Genomic DNA, 18,811 nt, shown 5'->3' with positions numbered 1-18,811 from the left:
AAACCTGGAATTTGGTATACTCCCATGGAGGTTGGCAGTTGCCCGGGGAGAAGGCCTGGAATTTGGTATTTGGTGTACTCCCGTGGAGGTGCGGAGTTGTAGGAGGGTTCCCAGACAGGCTATAAATTAGAAACCCATACCTGTTTTCAAATAAGATGAGCACAATTTCAGGTTATAGAAGAAAGGAGCTGAATCTTTTACAGGATTTTAAAGTACCACCCATTTAACTTGATAGAAAGGAATGGTTGTTTATTTTTCCAGGTTTGTTAATTCTATTACGGTTACATATATTTTTTGAATCCTTTTTTAATAAACACAATTATTTACAGATTAAATTACAGGACAACTGGTTTGTTTTAAAAATCATAAAACTGAGGCCAGGCGTGGTGGCTTCCGCTTGTAATCCCAGCCTATAATCTCCGTTTCAAAAAAAAAAAAAATCATAAGCTGGATGGAGGTATAGATGAAACTACTTATCCATGAGTATATAATGGGGGACATTGCACTATTTTCTCTCTTTTAATACATATTTGAAATAGTCCATAGTATTCTTTTTTTAAATTCATGCAATATGTGATGCCTTCTTCAAGGTAACAATTTCCTGAACTACAGGACACGGTGTAAAGTAAAATCAGAAGCCGCTCTAATGGGGACCACTGCTAGAGTTTTGTCATAAGTATGTATAAAAACATGGTTGGCTTTTGCCTTTAAAACCCATAATTGGCCCTCGCGCAGTGGCTCCCGCCTGTAATCCCAGCACTTTGGGAGGCCGAGGCAAGCAGATCATGATCACAAACCAGCCTGACGAACATGGTGAAACCCTGTCTCTGCTAAAAATAGAAAAATTAGCCGAGCGTGGTGGCACGCGCCTGTAATCCCAGCTCCTCAGGAGACTGACGCAGGACAATCACTTGAACCTGTGAGGGGGAGGTTGCAGTGAGCGGAGAGCGCACCACTGCACTCCAGCCTGGGTGACAGAGTGAGACTCCGTCTCAAATAAATAAATAAATAAATAAATAAAACCCATAACTAGGACTCTTCTGTTTTTCCAGCTCTGGCCTGGCTTCTCCCACTTCTCCAAACATCCTGGACCCCATCATCCCCAATGAAATCAGGGACCTCACCTCAACGGCATTACCTTCCTCACCTCAATGGCGTTACCTTCCACGCCTCAATGACATTACCTTCCACCATCATAGGCCACCTGTAGAGAATGGCCACCACAGAGCTACTTAAGGAAGCTGATGCTTCCGTGATGGATTTTTTAGGAGGCCTTGTGAAAGGGAGTGTCCTGGCCTGGTGCGGTAGCTCACGCCTGTAATCCCAGCACTTTGGGAGGCCGAGGCGGGTGGATCATGAGGTCAGGAGTTCGAGAGCAGCCAGGCCAATATGGTGAAACCCCATCTCTACTAAAAATACAAAAATTAGCCGGGTGTGGTGGCGCTCACCTGTAGTCCCAGCTACTTGGGAGGCTGAGGCAGAAGAATCGCTTGAACCCGGGAGGCAGAGGTTGCAGTGAGCAGAGATCGTGCCACTGCACTCTAGCCTGGGCAACAGAGTGAGACTCCGTCTCAAAAAAAAACAGAAAAAAAGGAAAAAAGAAAAAAGAAAGAAAGAAAGGGAGTGTCCTCTGGTCTTCTCAGTGGTATGCACATCATGCATGATAGACGCACTCCAACATTGCTTGGTGTCTTCGGGTTTCTTTCTCTACAGTTTGCCCGAGACGTTCTGGCAGCCCGGTCTCATTAAACACAGGCCACCGCTGAGTTCAATTTTCAGCCAACCAACCAAGAAACCCGGTAGGGCCATGGTCAGCTGCATGAGATAACACATTAACTATAGGCTCTTTGGGATGTGCACCCAGACGGATAAATTCACCAGATACAAAATCATATCCCATCCTCCTTATGATGGCTTAAAGTAGCCAAACTTGTTTTGTTTCTGTTTTGTTTTGTCATGTATGCTGTTTTCTCCAAGGTCAATCTTTGTAGTTCAAGATTCTAGATTCTGAGTCCAATCTGATGTCACAGCTTCTTCCTAATCAATGCTGTTTATCTTTCACACCAAAGATGTCCTAAGGCTGTGAATTCAATTCACATTGCCTTTCTGCAACATGCCTAGTTAAATGACATGTTTGATTTTTAGCAATATCAGCCTCGTGGCTTTAAGGTTATTGTATGGTTGCCATAAATTGTCCCTGGGTCTCTGAACGTGACTTAGTCAAAAAGTTTAGAGACCTGATCTTGTCATTTTCTTTCTGTAAGCAAACCAGGGCCTTCAGAAAACTTCTTTCCATGCCATGAACTAATGAAAGTCCGTGTGGTCACCTGGGCTGCAACAGTCAGGCACAGCAGCCACTGGTCACCCAGGGCACTTGCTTCAGTCTGCAACTCCTCATAATCAACCAGGTCATGCATTGCCTGATCACGATGCTGTTGTATACTGTGAATTATAGCACCTCACATTCCATTGGTAAGGACCTCAGCATGGCATTGAAGCCAAAATTTGTTACCAAACCAATGTCCAGGTAGCAGTCAGGAAACCATCAGCTATGTTTTGTTGGTTTTTGTTTTTGTTTTTTTGAGACACGGTCTCACTCAGTCACCTAGGCTGGAGTGCAGTGGTGTGATCACGGCTCACTGCAGCCTCGACCTCCCAGGTTCAAGTGATCCTCCCCAGTCAGCCCCCTAAGTAGCTTGGACTGCAGGCACATGCTACTCATTTTTTATAGAGACAGAGTCTTGCTATGTTGCCCAGGCTGGTCTCAAACTCCTGGACTCAAGCAATACTCCCACCTTGGCCTCCCAAAGTGCTGTTCTTATAGGCATGAGCCACCACATCTCCCATTAGCTATTTTTGCAGAATATTTAATATGACAGTTATTAGACAGGTATAAATACTTGTTTTGGTTTTTGGAGATAGGGTCTCACTGTGTTGCCCAGGCTGCAGTGGCACAATCATGGGTCACTGCACCTGCAAATTCCTGGGCTCAAGTGATGTTCCTGCCTTGGCCTTCCTAAGAGCTGGGATTACAGGCCTGAGCCATGGTACCTAGCCTAGAACCAGATTATAAGGGTGAGATTCTAAATGTGACTCCCCTGCTGGCTGGCTGGCTGGCTGGCTGGCAATGAGGACCATATCCCTGATGGTAGGTGAGAGTCCCTGCTGTGCTGTAGCATGCAATTATGAGAATTTTTACCAGTGTTAAACTGGGATGAAATAGAAGGAGAATACCTCTTAAGGCAAATATTATGCAGAGAGGGTCCCAAATGCTCTGTGTACTGAATATGGAACGTGTATGCAAATTTTATACAAACGTAATTTTTATTTCTTTTTTTTATTTCTTTTTTTTTTGAGACGTAGTCTCGCTCTGTTGCCCAGGCTGGAGTGCAGTGGCATGATCTCGGCTCACTACAAGCTCCGCCTTCCAGGTTCACGCCATTCTCCTGTCTCAGCCTCCCTAGTAGCTGGGACTACAGGCACCCACCATCATGCCCGGCTAATTTTTTCTCTTTTTTTAGTGGAGACGGGGTTTCACCGTGTTAGCCAGGTTGGTCTCGATCCCTGACCTCGTGATCCGCCAGCCTCGGCCTCCCAAAGTGCTGGGATTACAGGCGTGAGCCACCGCGCCTGGCCAATTTCTTTTTATTATTATTATTTTGAGACGGAGTCTTACTGTGTTGTCCAGGCTGGAGTGCACTGGCGCAATCTCGGCTTACTGTAACCTCTACCTCCCGGGTTCAAGCGATTCTCCTGTCTGTCTCTGGAGTAGCTGGGACTACAGGCACGCGCCACGAAGCCTGGCAAAAATTTCTATTTTTTTCAAGGGCTGGGGTCTCACCATGTTGTCTAGGCTCGTCTCAAACTCCTGGGGTCAAAGTGAGGGGATTACAGGCATAAACCACGACCCTCGGCCCCTCTTGTTTATGAAACAAGACCAAGGGGATCCTGGTATATCCTGAAGCCAGTTGGTTGGTGGAGCGTTTTGTGTTTGCCTGACCAACAATTCCGAATTTGCAAGGTATACGGTGTCACTTCCACGTTTTCTTACTTACTTTACTTGACTTTCTTCCAAGATGCAAGACTAATTTGTCCGACAAAACCTCACGCCCAACGTGGGGCTCGAACCCACGACCCTGAGATTAAGAGTCTCATGCTCTACCGACTGAGCTAGCCGGGCGGTTATGAGAAAAGTGCCTTCCCACACGTCTATTGGAGCTTTCCAGAACTTCCCTATTCTATATAAAATTGGTGGGGATGAGTCCTGGATCCGAGACATGAGACAGGCTACATCCTGAGCACTAGAGCCCCAAGCTCGGCGCGGACCGAAGACGCCACCAGGCCCGTGTGGTCTGCCGTCCTTCGCGGGTGTGTGTCATGTCTGCCGACCCTCGTGGCGGTGTGTCCCGTTTGCCGACCCTCGCGGGTGTGGGTCCCGTCTGCCGTCCCTCGCTGGTGTGTGTCCCGTCTGTCGTCCCTCGCGGGTGTGTGTCCTTTCTGCTGTCCCTCGCGGGTGTGTGTTTCCTGTCTGCCGTCCCTCGCGGTGTGTGTCCTCTGTCTGCCCTCCCTCGTGGGTGTGTCCGGCCCCTGCAGCTCCCGGGAGCGAGAACGTCGGGGACAAGAGCTGAAGGGACGAAGGACACTGGAGATGGCCAGGGGGAAACTCGGCGTGACTCTCTCTTAGGGTTGTGAGAGGTTCCGGGGTCAAACCACGGAGGTCCCCTCATTTTCAAACCCTCATCCCTGTTTAGGGCCGGCAGCGAGGCCTCACCACAGGGACAAGCCCGGTAGACCTTTCTCCTCCTTAGGCTCCCAGTAAAATGCTGGGTCCCTTGCCAGTGGAAAACGGAAGAAAAGTTTGGAGCGTTTGTAGAGCTGCCCGTTTGGGAAGAAATGAACTCTGACTCCAGCTCCGGCCCCTGTATCGGAAGTCCCAGGGCTGCGAGGGTCGCTTGGGCAGAGCTCAGGCCAAGAAGGGGCTTGGCTGAGGTCAGGAGCCCGGGGTCTGTGCGGGAGACGGGATCCCTTCCTAGGACGCCGGGGCTGGCCTGCTGGGAGGCGGCGGGGTCTCCTAGTCAGGGTCCTGAACTCAGGTTTCACATTGGGTGAAATTTCTGGGCTGGGGCTCAGCACGCGAGACCCCTGCCTCACGCGGGCCACACAGACCACCTCCCCGCGGGCCGCAGCCCCTGGTCACAGGCTCTCCTCTCGGTGCTGGGGCCGCCTGGAGCCGCTGGGAGCCGGGTGGCCCTCGGGGGAGGCGGCGCCGCGGTGCCCAGAGTGCGGGGTCCACCTCTGTGCGCCTGAGGGCGGGGGTCGTACAGGAGCTCTTCCCGGGGCTGGTCCCCGCGGCGCTGCACCTCCTACGAGCTTCCTGTGATCGAAATCTCCACCTGCGCAACCCTCCCAGATGGGCTAGAGGTTGGGGCGTGGCCGTGACCCGGGCGGGGAGGGGTGGGGGTGGAGCGAAGGCGGAGGCTGGGGGGTGCGTGTGGAGGAGGAGAGTGGAACCGCGGGTGTGGACCTCCAAGGATAGACGTCAGAAAGCTCTTCTCGTCCTGGCTCGTTGGTCTAGGGGTATGATTCTCGCTTTGGGTGCGAGAGGTCCCGGGTTCAAATCCCGGACGAGCCCGTTTTGTTTTTTTTTTTTTCCCGAACACCATCATTTTCTCACGGTGAAGATTGAGGAGCTTCACGGAGTCCTGGCCGCAGGGAACTTGGTCTCTCCGTGGCAGCCGCAGGCGCCAGGGCCGATCCGACTTCCCGCTTCCGTCCGGCTTGCGGCCCCTCGCCTTGCCCGGCTACAGGGAGTACTCGCCTGCGCCTCCTGACCAGAGCCTTCCACCTCGGAGTTCTTTTTTTTTTTGAGACGGAGTCTCGCTCCGTCACCCAGGCTGGAGTGCAGCGGCGCGATCTCGGCTCACTGCAAGCTCCGCCTCCCGGGTTCACGCCATTCTCCTGCCTCAGCCTCTCCGAGTAGCTGGGACTACAGGCGCCCGCCACCACGCCCGGCTGATTTTTTTGCATTTTTAGTAGAGACGGGGTTTCACCGTGGTCTCGGTCTCCTGATCTCGTGATCCGCCCGCCTCGGCCTCCCAAAGTGCTGGGATTACAAGCGTGAGCCACCGCGCCCGGCCGACCTGGGAGTTCTGAGTGCGCCTAAGGCCTGGCGCTGGGGCAGTGGACCCCAGATCCGGGACCCGAAAGGAGGGCAAACGCCTCCCCCGCCGCGTCTTCCTCTGCAGAAGTGGCCCTAGATCCCGGGTGGCCATGGAACTTGGTCTGGCCGTGTAGTTTTCTTTTGAGTGGGACGGTTCTAAGCTTAAATTGCGGACGAGCCCAGGGTTTCGAACCTCCTCTCTCTCTCTGTCTCTTTCTCTCTCTTTTTCTCTCTCTCTCTCTTCTGTTTTATTTTCCTTTTTCTGTTGCCCAGGCTGGAGTGCTGAAGTGCAGTGCTGCGATGTCGGCTCCCTGCAAGCTCAACCTCCCACACTCAAGGGATCTTCCCACCTCCACCTCGCTAGTAGCTGGGACTACCGGTGCTCAGCACCACGCCCGGCTAATTGTGTGTGTGTGTGTAAAACCGAGGTCTCCCTCTGTTCTGGAGGCTGGTCTCCAACTTGCACTCAAGCAATCTTCCTACCTCGGCCTCCCTCACAAAGTGCTGCAATTACAGGCCAGAACCACCATGCTCAGCTCTCTCCTTTTCCTTCCAGGTCCTGGGGTCGCAGCGGCGCGTCCCTCCGGTACATGGGGGGGAAGAGGTGCGGTTCCGGGAGCCTGCGACGTCTCTGGGGAGTCCAAGCCCGGCTTCTAGCCCTTTGCCCTGTTTTCTTCCATTCTGCTGTTGCCCATTCATTAAAGCTCCTTCCCTAGGTTTTGTATTTCTAGGGTCTAAACTTTCTGCTTGGTTATTCTTTACATTTTCTTTTTTTTTGAGACAGAATCTCGCTCTTTTGCCCAGGCCGGAGTGCAGTGGCGCCATCTCGGCTCACTGCAAGCTCCGCCTCCCGGGTTCACGCCATTCTCCTGCCTCAGCCTCCCGAGTAGCTGGGACTACAGGCGCCCGCCACCACGCCCGGCTAATTTTTTGTATTTTTTTTTAGTAGAGATGGGGTTTCACTGTGTTAGCCAGGATGGTCTCGATCTCCTGACCTCGTGATCCACCCGCCTCGGCCTCCCAAAGTGCTGGGATTACAAGCGTGAGCCACCGCGCCCGGCCTATTCTTTACATTTTCTACTCCTTTGCTGAGACTTCATATTTTTTCATTTGCATGAAGCGGGGGTTTTAGCTGCTCCTTGAAGCATGTTTATGATGGCCGCTTCACCACCTTTGTCATCCTGTCAGATGATCCAACACCGGTGTCGGTGTCCATTGTCCGTTGATTGACTTTTTTTTTTTTTTGAGACGGAGTTGTCCAGGCTGGAGTGCAGTGGTGCCATCTCGGCTCTCTACAACCTCCGCCTCTGGGGTTCAAGCGATTCTCCTGCCTCAGCCTCCCGAGTAGCTGGGATTACAGGCGGGTGCCACCACGCCTGGCTAATTTTTTGTATTTTTAGTAGAGACGGAGTTTCATCATGTTGGCCAGGCTGGTCTCCAACTCCTCACCTCAGGTGATTCACCCGCCTCGGCCTCCCAAAGTGCTGGGATTACAGGCGTGAGTCCCCGCGCCTGCACGCCCGGCCTGATGGACATTTTCACGCTGGGATTTTCCAGGCTTTTAGAATGATCAGGTCTGCGCTGACACTCCTTGGGCTGCGAGCAGGAGGGGCGCCTGGGACTGCTCCTCATGTGGACAAAGAGGAAATTGGGCCGATGGCCGATGACCGCCAGGCCGCCAGAGGCTGCTGCTGGGCCCTGGGTCACAGGTCGAGGTGTCAGGCCTCTGAGCCAAAGCTCAGCCATTATAACCCCTGTGACCTGCACATATACGTCCAGATGGCCTGCAGGAGCCAAGAAGTCTGAAGAAGCCAAAAAAACCACAAAGAAGTAAAACAGCCAGTTTCTGCCTTAACTGATTAACCAACGTTACAACATTCTACCATTGTGACTTGTCCCTGCCCTACCTTAGCTGATCAATCGACTTTGTGACATTCTTCTTTTGGACAATAAATCTTATGACCTCCCTACCATGTACCTTGTGACCCCCTCCTCTGCTAACAATAGATAACCAGCTTTTACTGTAATTTCCCATTACCTACCCAACTCCTATAAAGCAACCCCTTCCCCACCTCCCTTTGCTGACTCCTTTTTCGGACTCCGTCCGCCTGCACCCAGGTGATTAAAAAGGTTTTATTGCTCACACAAAGCCTGTTTGGTAGTCTCTTCTCACGGACGCGCTTGACAGAAGCCGCCTTGCACTTCCTGTTCCGATCAAACGAAGGGAAGGGGAGGCGAGGAAGAACTGGATCCCAAGTCGAGCGGGTCCATTTTGTGAGGCGCACACTCAGGACAGACCCTACCCCGCTGCTCTACTCTTTCCCTTCAGTCCCTCCTTCCCGGCCTCCCCTGGCCCCCTGACCCCGCCCTGATCATTAATGCAGAAGCAGCGCAGACCAGCAGCCGGGATCGCCTGTAATCCCAGCACTTTGGGAGGTGGAGGCGGGCGGATCACCTGAGGTCGACAGTTCTGAGGTCGGCAGTTCAAGACCAGCCTGACCAACATGGAAAAACCTCTGTCATGAGCCGCTTGCCTCCACCGTGCACACAGATCTGCAGGAGAGTGGGAAGGGGCGGGCCCTTTGGGTCATTTGAAACAGTTTGGAGATATGCAGAGGCCGGGCTCAATATTAAGTAGGAATTGGGATTTATATTGGCAGCGAAGTGTGGACCCAGGCCCCTTCGGATCTGCACTTGGGCCCCAGAGAGAGGTTGTTCCTTTCCTCCCCGCCTCCCACTCAGGACCACCCTGAGAGGTCCCGGCCTGGAGCCATGGCTAATGGTCCCTGACTACAAATTCCACCTGACTGGAGGCTCGGGTTTGAGGTTAAAGGATTCACATTCCGCCCACAACTCGCTGAGATAGGGAGGACAGGGGCTCCCAGATGTCTGGAGACCCCGGCAGGGACTGTGCACCCAGCTGTCTGAATGCCAGAGGCCGGCTCTGCGGGTAGCCATGCCTGCGCCACCTCCTCGGGAGTAGAGTTGCCACAGCCTTTGGTTTTTTGTTTGTTTGTTTTGTTTTTTGTTTTGTTTTGTTTTGTTTTTGTTTTTGTTTTTGTTTTTGCAGCGCCTGTTTTGAGGATTCTGAACATTAGGGTGGGAAGTAAGCATTATCACATCAGCCCGGGTAGCTTAGGTAGTAGAGCGGGAGACTCTTAATCTCAGGGTCGTGGGTTTGAACCCCGCGTTGGGCCGAGCTTTTCACCGTTTTTGGTACACAGAATTCAGTATCATGACAGGTGACCCAGTTTCCCATGCTTGGCCCCTAACTGGAAGGTAAGCTTTCATTGAGTCCTAAGTCAATCCGTGTCCCCATCAGAGATTTCAAGACCTCCTCCCAAATTCATCAAGCTGACGACTGGACTGCTGTGTTATCTCTCACAGCTGGTGTCCCAGCACCAGGGTCTCTTAGGAAAAATAATAGGAGATTTTGCACCCCAGGAAGGTCTGTCTGCTCACCTCTAGACTGGGATAGAGAACCTGGATCCCTTTCCTTTAGCACAAGACCCCAAGTTTCTTCCCCTCCCACAGGAGACTCAGTCCCAGGGCTGGAGGTGGATGTGCTGCTTCAAAGTTCAGCCAAGGGAGAAGGGCCCTCCCACCCAGTTCAGCTGAGACTATGGGTCAATGTAGGGGCCAGCCCTACAGGGTCTGTGGGTTTTTCTCCCCGTGTATGGAGATGAGAGACCGTAGAAATAAAGACAAGATAAAGAGATAAAAGAAAAGACAGTTGGGCCCGGGGGGAGCCACTACCACCAAGACGCGGAGACCGGTAGTGTCCCCGAATGCCAGGCTGCGCTGTTATTTATTGGATACAAGACAAGGGGGCAGGGTAAGGAGTGTGAGCCATCTCCAGTGATAGGTAAGGTCACGTGGGTCACTTGTCCACTGGATGGGGCCCTTCCCTGTATGGCACCCGAGGAGGAGAGAGAGAGGAAAGACAGCTTATGCCATTATTTCTGCATTTTAGAGGCTTTTAATAGTTTCACTAATTCTGCTACTGCTATCTAGAAGGCAGTCAGGTGTACAGGATGGAACACGAAAGCAGACCAGGAGCATGACTGCTGAAGCACAGCATCACAGGGAGATGGTTAGGCCTCCAGACCTGACTAATGTCAGGCCGTCCACAAGAGATGGTGGAGTAGAGTCTTCTCTCTAAACTCCCCCAGGGAAAGGGAGACTCCGTTTCCCGGTCTGCTAAGTAGCGGGTGCTTTTCCTTGGCACCGACGCTACCGCTAGACCACGGTCCGCTTGGTAACTTGCATCTTCCCAGACGCTTGCGTTACCGCTAGACCAAGGAGCCCTCTGGTGGCCCTGTCCGGGCATAACAGAAGCCTCACATTCTTGTCTTCTGGTCACTTCTCACCATGCTCCTCCAGCTCCTATCTCTCTGTATGGCCTCGTTTTTCCTAGGTTATGATTGTAGAGCGAGGATTATTATAATATTGGAATAAAGAGTAATTACTACAAACTAATGATTAGTGATACTTATATATAATCATATCTATGATCTATATCTAGTGTAACTCTTGTTATTTTATATATTTTGTTATACTGGAACAGCTCGTGCCCTCGGTCTCTTGCCTCAGCATCTGCGTGGCTTGCCGCCCACTGGTCAACATGGAGAGACCACCTCCCACCTGCTCCACAGTCCCCCGGCTAACTCAGGCTCTTGTGAGAGACACCAGGGCCCCACAAACCAGTATGACCCAGCCATTACTTATCTCTCTCACTGTTTGGATGGCGGCCCTTGTTATTAGGAGACCAGGAGGGCAGCCACCCAGCCCCTCCAAAACATACCTAACAGGTTTTTTGGAGGCGAAGGCAACCCCATGTAGGATGCTAATCCGCCATAAAGATTTCTGATTAATCCCACTTCTGGGACAGCCTCTAAGAGTTCCAGTTCATCTATTGTTTCCTGTGTGAGACTAACCATAAATTCTGCTCTTAGGTCAAAACAACCTTGCTGCTATTGCATTTACCATAAACCTTGCCCTTAAGCAAGTGCCTTAAACATTCCTTCTGAAGCACATACACCCTTTCCCTGTGGTATGTAGACCCTGGGTCTGGGCGGTAAAGGCATGGAGACCCACTATCTTGTCTCCCTGCCACCAGAGACCCAGACGTGGATTCTGTTCATAAGTCCCTATTAAATGTTTCTTTCCTAAGAAAGATGATATGTCAGTCTTTCTCTTCAGCCTAGCACCTTCCTTGGACTTTGGGTGTAGGTTTGCATTATGGTCGTAACCAGCCAAGGTGTGTCTTTGGAATGAGTCAAACCTTGATCTCTGGGCTTTAGAGTGGCTTTGGACACGTTTCCCAGTGGGGGTGCTGAGGCAGTCTGGGGGCCATGAGGAAGGCAGATCAGAGGCTGGGACAAAAGTCTACAGGCACCTCACCAACCCAGGTCCCAATAATACAGCACTATCGCCTCAGCCTCTGGTCTGAGTTCGAATCCCACCTGGAGGATGTTGGCTCATGGGGCCTTATAACCATGACCCTGTGTCACTGCGATACATGGGGAATGGGGCTGGGGTCACTTGTATCCTTGGCCTGTCACGGCTACAGAGCCAGGGGTGGGTTGGGGACTGGTGCCCACTCTTCTGTCCGAGACTATCAATCCTGGGCATTTTTCAGGGAGGGGATAGGGCTACCCTGTGATTGTCATTGTCTCTTTTTGGAAAGATTGGAGCTATCAGGCCAGGCGCAGTGGCTCATGCCTGTAATCCTAGCACTTTGGGAGGCCGAGGGGGGCGGATCACGAGGTCAGGAGATCGAGACCATCCTGGCTAACATGGTGAAACCCCGTCTCTACTAAAAACACAAACAATTAGCCGGGCGTGGCAGCGTGCGCCTGTAATCCCAGCTGCTGGGGAGGCTGAGGCAGGAGAACGGCGTGAACCCAGGGGGCGGAGCTTTCAGTGAGCCCAGATCGCGCCACTGCACCCCAGCCTGGGTGACAGAGCAAGACTCCGTCTCAAAAAAATAAAAATAGAAAGTGAAAAAAAGAAAGACTGGAGCTATCAAATAAAGGCTGAACTAGGTATATTCCAAGAGTACAAGGTTGGCCTTAAATTCAAGAAAATTATCAAAATAATTCATCATATTAACAGAATAAAAAAGAAGTTATGTGGTGATCTTAATGCTTGGACGAGCGCTTGATGCAATTCACACCTGTATTAATCGTTTGCTTGTTTTAGAGGCAGAATCTTGCTCTGTCACCCAGGCTAGAGTGAAGTGGTGCAATCTCCACTCACTGCAACCTCCACCTCCCGGTTTCAAGCAATTCTCTCTGCCTCAGCCTCTCGAGTAGCTGGAGTAGCTGGGGTTACAGGTGCCCACCACCACATCCGGCTAATTTTTGTATTTTTAGTGGAGTTGGGGTTTCACTATGTTGGCCAGGCTGGTCTCGAACTCCTGACCTCAGGTGAGCCTCAGCCTCCCAAAATGCTGGGATTACAAGCATGAGCCACTGTGACCAGCCAGAATCTTACTTTGCTACCCAGGCTGCAGCACAGTGGTGAGAACACAGCTCACTGCAGCCTCAACCTCCTCAGCTCAAGCAATACTCCCACCTCATGCACCAGCTAATTTTTTGTGTGTTTTCTGTACAAATGGGGCCTCACTATGTTGCTTAGGCTGGTCTCAAACTCCTGAGCTCAAAGGATCCTCTTGTGAGACATTGCGCCCAGCCCATTATTTTCCTTCTTTGCTTCAACTCCCATCAGTTACCAGTTCCTGGACTGGAATGCTGTTCTCCCTCCTCTTTCTTGACTGGCCCCTTATTTTCTCTCCTGTCTCAGCTTAAATGTCACTCCTAGACTCATTGTTCCCATGTCAGGAACTCATCTATATATGACAACACCCTTATGACAGCCTGTAATTTTTGAAAGTCTATTCATTTTATTTTATTTTTCCCAGACAGGGTCTTCCTGTGTTGCCCAGGCTGGAATGCAGTGGTGGGATCATAGCTAACTGCAGTCTCAGCCTCCTGGACTCAGGAATTCTCCTACCTCAGATTTCCAAGTAGTTGGAACAACAGACATGTGCCACCACACCCAGCTAATTTTATTTATTTATTTAGATGAAATCTTATTGTGTCACCTAGGCTGGAATGCAGTGACGCAAACTCAGCTCATTGCAACCTCCACCTCCCGGATTCAAGCGATTCTCTTGCCTCAGCCTCCCGCGTAGCTGGGATTACAGGCGTATGCCACCATGCCAGACTACTTTTTGTATTTTTAGTAGAGACAGGGTTTCACCATGCTGGCCAGGCTTGTTTTGAAGTCCTGACCCCTAGTGATCCACTCGCCTCAGCCTCCCAAAGTGCTGGGGTTACAGGCATGAGCCACCGTAGCCGGCCTGATTGATTTATTTAAATTTAGCTACCGGGTCTTTCTATGTTGCCCAGGATGGTCTTGAGCTCCTGGGATCAAGTGATCCTCCCTCTTTGGCCTCCCAAAATGCTGGAATTACAGATGTGCATCATTGGGCCAGCCTATTTACTTTTTATTTTAAAATAATTATAGATTCACAGTAAGTGGCCAAAAAGAAAAAAAAAGTACAGAAAACTCTTGTGTAGCATTCACCCAGTTTCCCCTAAGACTTCCATAACTGTGGCTCAGCATCAATGCCAGAAAATTAACACTGGCTGTTTTTTTAAACGTATTTTTCTTGGTTATTGTCAGTTTTCACTTTGAACTCTGTGCTCTTTATTTTGTGCCCACCACTGTGCCCACCAAAAAATTAGGTGCATGCTTTAACACATGATGCCTATGATCTTTGAGAATAAAACATTTGACTCCATGTAGATAAATCTAGATCTGACTTGTTCTTTTTTGTTTTATTTTATTTTATGTGAGATGGAGTCTTGCTCTTGTCGCCCAGCTTGGAGCGCAGTGATGTGATCTTGGCTTACTGCAACCTCCGCCTCCCAGGTTCAAATGATTCTCCTGCCTCAGCTTACCGAATATCTGGGATTGCAGGTGCATGCCGCCAAGCCCAGCTAATTTTCGTATTTTTAGTGGAGACGGAGTTTTACCATGTTGGCTAGGTTTGTCTCATTCCTGACCTCAAGTGATCTGCCCGCCTAGGCCTCCCAAAGTGCTGGGATTACAGGCATGAGCACCCTGCGCAGCTTGACTTGTTCTTTTTTGTTTGTTTGTTTTTGAGACGGAGTCTTGCTCTGTCACCAGGCTGGAGTGCAGTGGCCCCATCTGAGCTCACTGCAACCTCCACCTCCGTATTCAAGCGATTCCCCTGCTTCAGCCTCCCTAGTAGCTGAGACTACAGGCATGCGCCACCACGCCTGGCTAATTTTTTGTATTTTTAGTAGAGATGGGGGTTTCACCATATTGGGCAGGCTGGTCTTGAACTCCTGACCTCGTGATCCGCCCCCCTCGGCCTCCCAAAGTGCTGGGATTACAGGCGTGAGCCACCGCGCCCGGCCGACTTGTTCTTTTTTAAAAAATTAAAATATGGTCTGGGTCTTTTACTTTGGAAGAGGGGTGTTAACTTCAGAACTGTCCTAGGTTCAGTTCAGATCCCCGGGAGGGAAGGAGGTTGAAGAGAGAAGGAAGTTAGGCCTCTGAGACCATTGCGCCCGCGAATCTGGGCGGCGGGGTGACCAGGTGCCCGCCTGCCCCCGCCCAGTACAGAGGCTCCTGCCCGGGGAGGCGTCCATCGCGTTCGCTTACTTCTCTAGACCAACAAGCGAGGGACGCGGAGACTGAGATGGCTGCGGCCACCGGGCCTCCAGACACCGTCTTCATTCACTCCCACCCTCAGTCAAGCACCTGTACCCGCAGTCCTTCCCTAAAAGAAGAAAAACGTCCGGTCGCGCGCTGTCCAGTGTTCTCAGTCCTGGATCCAGGAGGTGGCTGGCGGTGGAGCTGATTTCCGGGTTCCTAAACCCGGGCCAGGGGCCCAAGGCCCCGCCTGGTGGGGTCGCATCCTGCAGTTTGAGAAACCGAAGAAGGTAGGAGAGGGAGGCAGCCCCGGCTTTTCCTGTGAAAGATTCTTTCATTCGCTCCATTCTTGTTCTTGCGCGCTGGATTTCCCAGGCTAACATAAACAACAGCTGATCACGGCAGGCTGGGCTCCTCTGGGACTCGCACCGGGGCCTCTCGCACCCAAAGCGAGAATCATACCTCTAGACCAACAGGCCTCGGTGGCGGGAAGCTCCGTCTTTGCTCCCCCGCCCTTTATCTTTCTGGAACCCAAGACTTTGTATTCTCCGCTCTCCATAAACGTCAATGCCAGCGCTGGGAGCGTGGCGGGGAGCCCACGATCGCGGCAGCGAGAAGCCCAACCAGAGGGGAGGACGGAGTCCCCGGAGTGGGACAGCGCTCAGGTCTGGGGTGGGGTTGATCTAGGGCAAAATAGGGCGGGCGGCCTGTGGCGATGGGCAGGACCCTCTCGCCCACCACACGCGGAGCCCGCTGGATCCTCTCCACATCCAGGCCGTGTCCACCGGCTTTCCAACCTGCTCACGTCCTTAAAGAAGGATCCAGAAGGTGTTGCGGTATTGGCCCATCAGGACCTGCACCTGAGGCCCACTCTCACCCTAATCATAACCCCAAAGCCACCAGCGCGTGGAGAGAGAGTGAGAGAGAAACAGAGACGGAGAGAGTGTGTGTCGCTGTCATGCCCTTTGCCGTCGCTGCTCATCCCCAGTGACCTCCTGGAACTTTTTCAGCTCTTGAGGACAGGAAGAGACGGGGGCAGAGCTAACGTCTGAGTCAGGGCAGAGGCGCTGGGCTCCATCCAAGGGAGGCCATGCGGGCGCCTCTGGGATGGAGCCAATCGCCGGCGCAGTCGGATGGAAGGTGGCCTGGCCGCTCAGCCATCCTCCCAGGGCATGGTCTCGGGTATGAGTCAGCAGCCCCAGGTGTGAGCGCAGACCCGGTAACCCCGGCGCCGGGGAAAATACAGCGGGGAGCCCCAGGCTGCAGGCCTGACCCTGAGCAGCCCCTACCGAGCCCAGTGTGGATGGGCTCTGTCTCCACAGGGCTGGTTCACCAGGGTCTCCCCGCAGCGACCCCAGAATTCTGCCAATCACTTGGGTAGGGCAATGAGCTCTATCTACTTCGGAATCAACCGACTCGCGCCGGATTGGAGGCAGGTGTCTGAAATGTCAGCGGAAGTGCACGCATAGGAGGCTCGTTGGTCTAGGGGTATGATTCTCGCTTCGGGTGCGAGAGGTCCCGGGTTCAAATCCCGGACGAGCCCTAGAAGTGGTTACTTTCCCCTCGTCATTTTAGAGAATATAGAGCTTGAAAATCGGGGACCGAGCCTGAAGACTCATCCACCAGTCGCGTTGCTCTGCTTCAGGTAGGTCCGGGTCTGTGCCTCAGCTGCAAGGGACCAGGATGCTCCTGAGGCTGGCCTGGTGGGCACTTGCCTCAGCCTCGCTGGAGCCCCGCGCCCTTCTCCTTCCCAGCCCCAGACCAGAGAAGCAGTACCCTCTGCAGCCCGGGTCGCTCAGCTCCACATAGACTCCGGGTATGGGGGAGGTCGGTGGTTGGGTTCTGAGTGATCGCGTGGGGTGCACGATCCGGGCGGGCCCTGGAGAGTTATTCGTTCCTCGACCTCCTCTCCTTGCCCTAGAAACCCACATCTCTGCAGGCCAAGGCGGAGTCACAGAGGAAGCTCGTTGAGAGCAGGTCAAAGCTGTGTGACCTGATGGCCCCCTACTGCGCTGGCCAGGAAGGTAGCCAGAGCCACATATGGCTCTTAAACACCTGAAATATGACTGGTCCACTTGAGATGTGCTGCTGTGAGTACAAAATACACATCGGGATTTTGAAGACGTCGTACCAAAAAAAATAAGATATCTCATTCTCTCATTACACATGGAAATTAGATTTCGCGTCTACAGTATTGAATAATATACACACATACGAAAAACATATATTTTATATATGTTTATATATTATATGTAGTATATATATCATATAATTATATTAATAATATGATTATATCATAATAATATAATTGTATTATATAATTATACTTTTCTTTGAGACAAGGTCTCACTCTGTCGCCTAGGCTGGAGTGCATTGGCACCATCTTGGCTCACTGCAACCTGTGCCTCCAGGGTTCAAGAGATTCTCCTTCCTCAGCTTCTGAATAGCTGGGAGTATAGGTGGGTGCCACCACTCCTGGCTAACTTTTTTTTTTTTTTTGAGACGGACTCTCACTCTGTCTCCCAGGCTGGAGGGCAGCAGTGCGATCTTGGTTGGCTCACTGTAACCTCCGCCTCTTGGGTTCAAGTGATTCTCCTGCCTCAGCCTCCTGAGTAGCTGGGATTACACCACACCTGGCTAACGTTTTGTACTTTTAGTAGAGACAGGGTTTCACCACATTGACCAGGCTGGTCTCAAACTTCTGACCTTGTGATCTGCCCACCTCAGCCTCCCAAAGTGCTGGGATTACAGGTGTGAGCCACCACGCCTGGCCCTAATTTTTGTATTTTTAGTAGAGACGAGGTTTCACCATGTTGGCCAGGCTGGTCTCAGACTCCTGGCCTCGAGTGACCCGCCTGCCTTGACCTCCCAAATTGCTAGGATTAAAGGTGTGAGTCACTGGGCGACCACACCTGGCTAATTTTTAAAATTTTTTCATAAAAACAGGGTCTTGCTATATTGCCCAGGCTGATCTTGGACTCCTGGCCTCAAGTGATCTGCCCACCTTGGCCTCCCAAAGTGGCTGGGATTATGGGTGTGAGCCACTGTACCCGATCTACGTGTCCTCTTCTCAACGTTTCTCTTCCCAGCATTTGGGCCCAGACAGAGAGGAACATCTGTGGAGACCACGTCCCAGGTGGCTCTAAGGCAGGTGGGACTTCCGCAGCTCTGCTCCTGCCTCCAAAGCGCCCCAGGCAAGGTCAGGGACCCCGAGCGCTATAACCCCAGCCCCTGCTTTTGTTCCACAACAATGTCCTTAGGGCTCGGACCCAGGGCTTGGCTAACAAAGAAACAAGCAGCCGTGACTCAGCGACCCCAGACCACAAACTGCCCCAGCAAGCAGGAAGCCCCGAGGCCTGTTTGAGGTGGCAGAGAAGGGGATGTGGTTCCTTGGCCACCGCGGCTCAGGTGAGTTGCCCACAGTCCTGGGATTCGAGCCCCACTCCTGCCCTCATTTCCTCAGGTCGTAACTCTAGAACTTTGGCTGGTCTAGGGAACTCAGCCCCAGAATCCAGAGTCCTTACTGACATAGGGGATGTTGGAAATCGGAGAAGGCCTGATAGAAGCAGCCGAGTCACCTAATGCCTCGGATCCAGGGTAAAAGAACACCACCTGTCACTACCTGCCCGACTAGCTCAGTCGGTAGAGCATGAGACTCTTAATCTCAGGGTCGTGGGTTCGAGCCCCACGTTGGGCGGAATCTGCCTTTTGAAGGAAGTTCTTTCACAACTCAAGCCTTGTAGGGCTTGTAAGCAACACAGAATCCTCTTTGGAGAGATCTCAAAAAACTTCCCAGCTGCCTCATTGCGTGAGGCGGAGGGTCCTCTGTTCTAGATCTCTGACTTTGGTTTGGGAGGACGCATTCTGTCTCACGTTTTCCACCTGGGCCCTTCCTGCCTTACCCGTGACTTGGCTTTGGCGGGGTAGAGTCCCCTCCACACCTCACTCTGAATGAGAGTC

At 52.1% G+C, this 18,811-nt stretch overlaps 4 non-coding genes across 4 annotated transcripts; 3 read left to right on the top strand and 1 right to left on the bottom strand.

Annotated features, from left to right (window-relative positions):
• Nucleotides 1-4,107: 4,107 nt before the first annotated feature.
• On the bottom strand, nt 4,108-4,180 carry TRNAK-CUU (transfer RNA lysine (anticodon CUU)). Its single transcript has one exon. It is a non-coding gene; the product is annotated as a tRNA-Lys (tRNA).
• A 1,380-nt stretch (nt 4,181-5,560) lies between these two features.
• TRNAP-UGG (transfer RNA proline (anticodon UGG)) lies at nt 5,561-5,632 on the top strand. The gene has a single exon. It is a non-coding gene; the product is annotated as a tRNA-Pro (tRNA).
• A 10,690-nt stretch (nt 5,633-16,322) lies between these two features.
• On the top strand, nt 16,323-16,394 carry TRNAP-CGG (transfer RNA proline (anticodon CGG)). The gene has a single exon. It is a non-coding gene; the product is annotated as a tRNA-Pro (tRNA).
• A 2,081-nt stretch (nt 16,395-18,475) lies between these two features.
• TRNAK-CUU (transfer RNA lysine (anticodon CUU)) lies at nt 18,476-18,548 on the top strand. Its single transcript has one exon. It is a non-coding gene; the product is annotated as a tRNA-Lys (tRNA).
• Nucleotides 18,549-18,811: the final 263 nt, after the last annotated feature.

Source organism: Hylobates moloch, unplaced genomic scaffold (assembly GCF_009828535.3).
Source record: "Hylobates moloch isolate HMO894 unplaced genomic scaffold, HMol_V3 SCAFFOLD_23, whole genome shotgun sequence".
NCBI lineage: Eukaryota > Metazoa > Chordata > Mammalia > Primates > Hylobatidae > Hylobates > Hylobates moloch.
This window is presented reverse-complemented; position numbering and strand designations above follow the sequence as displayed.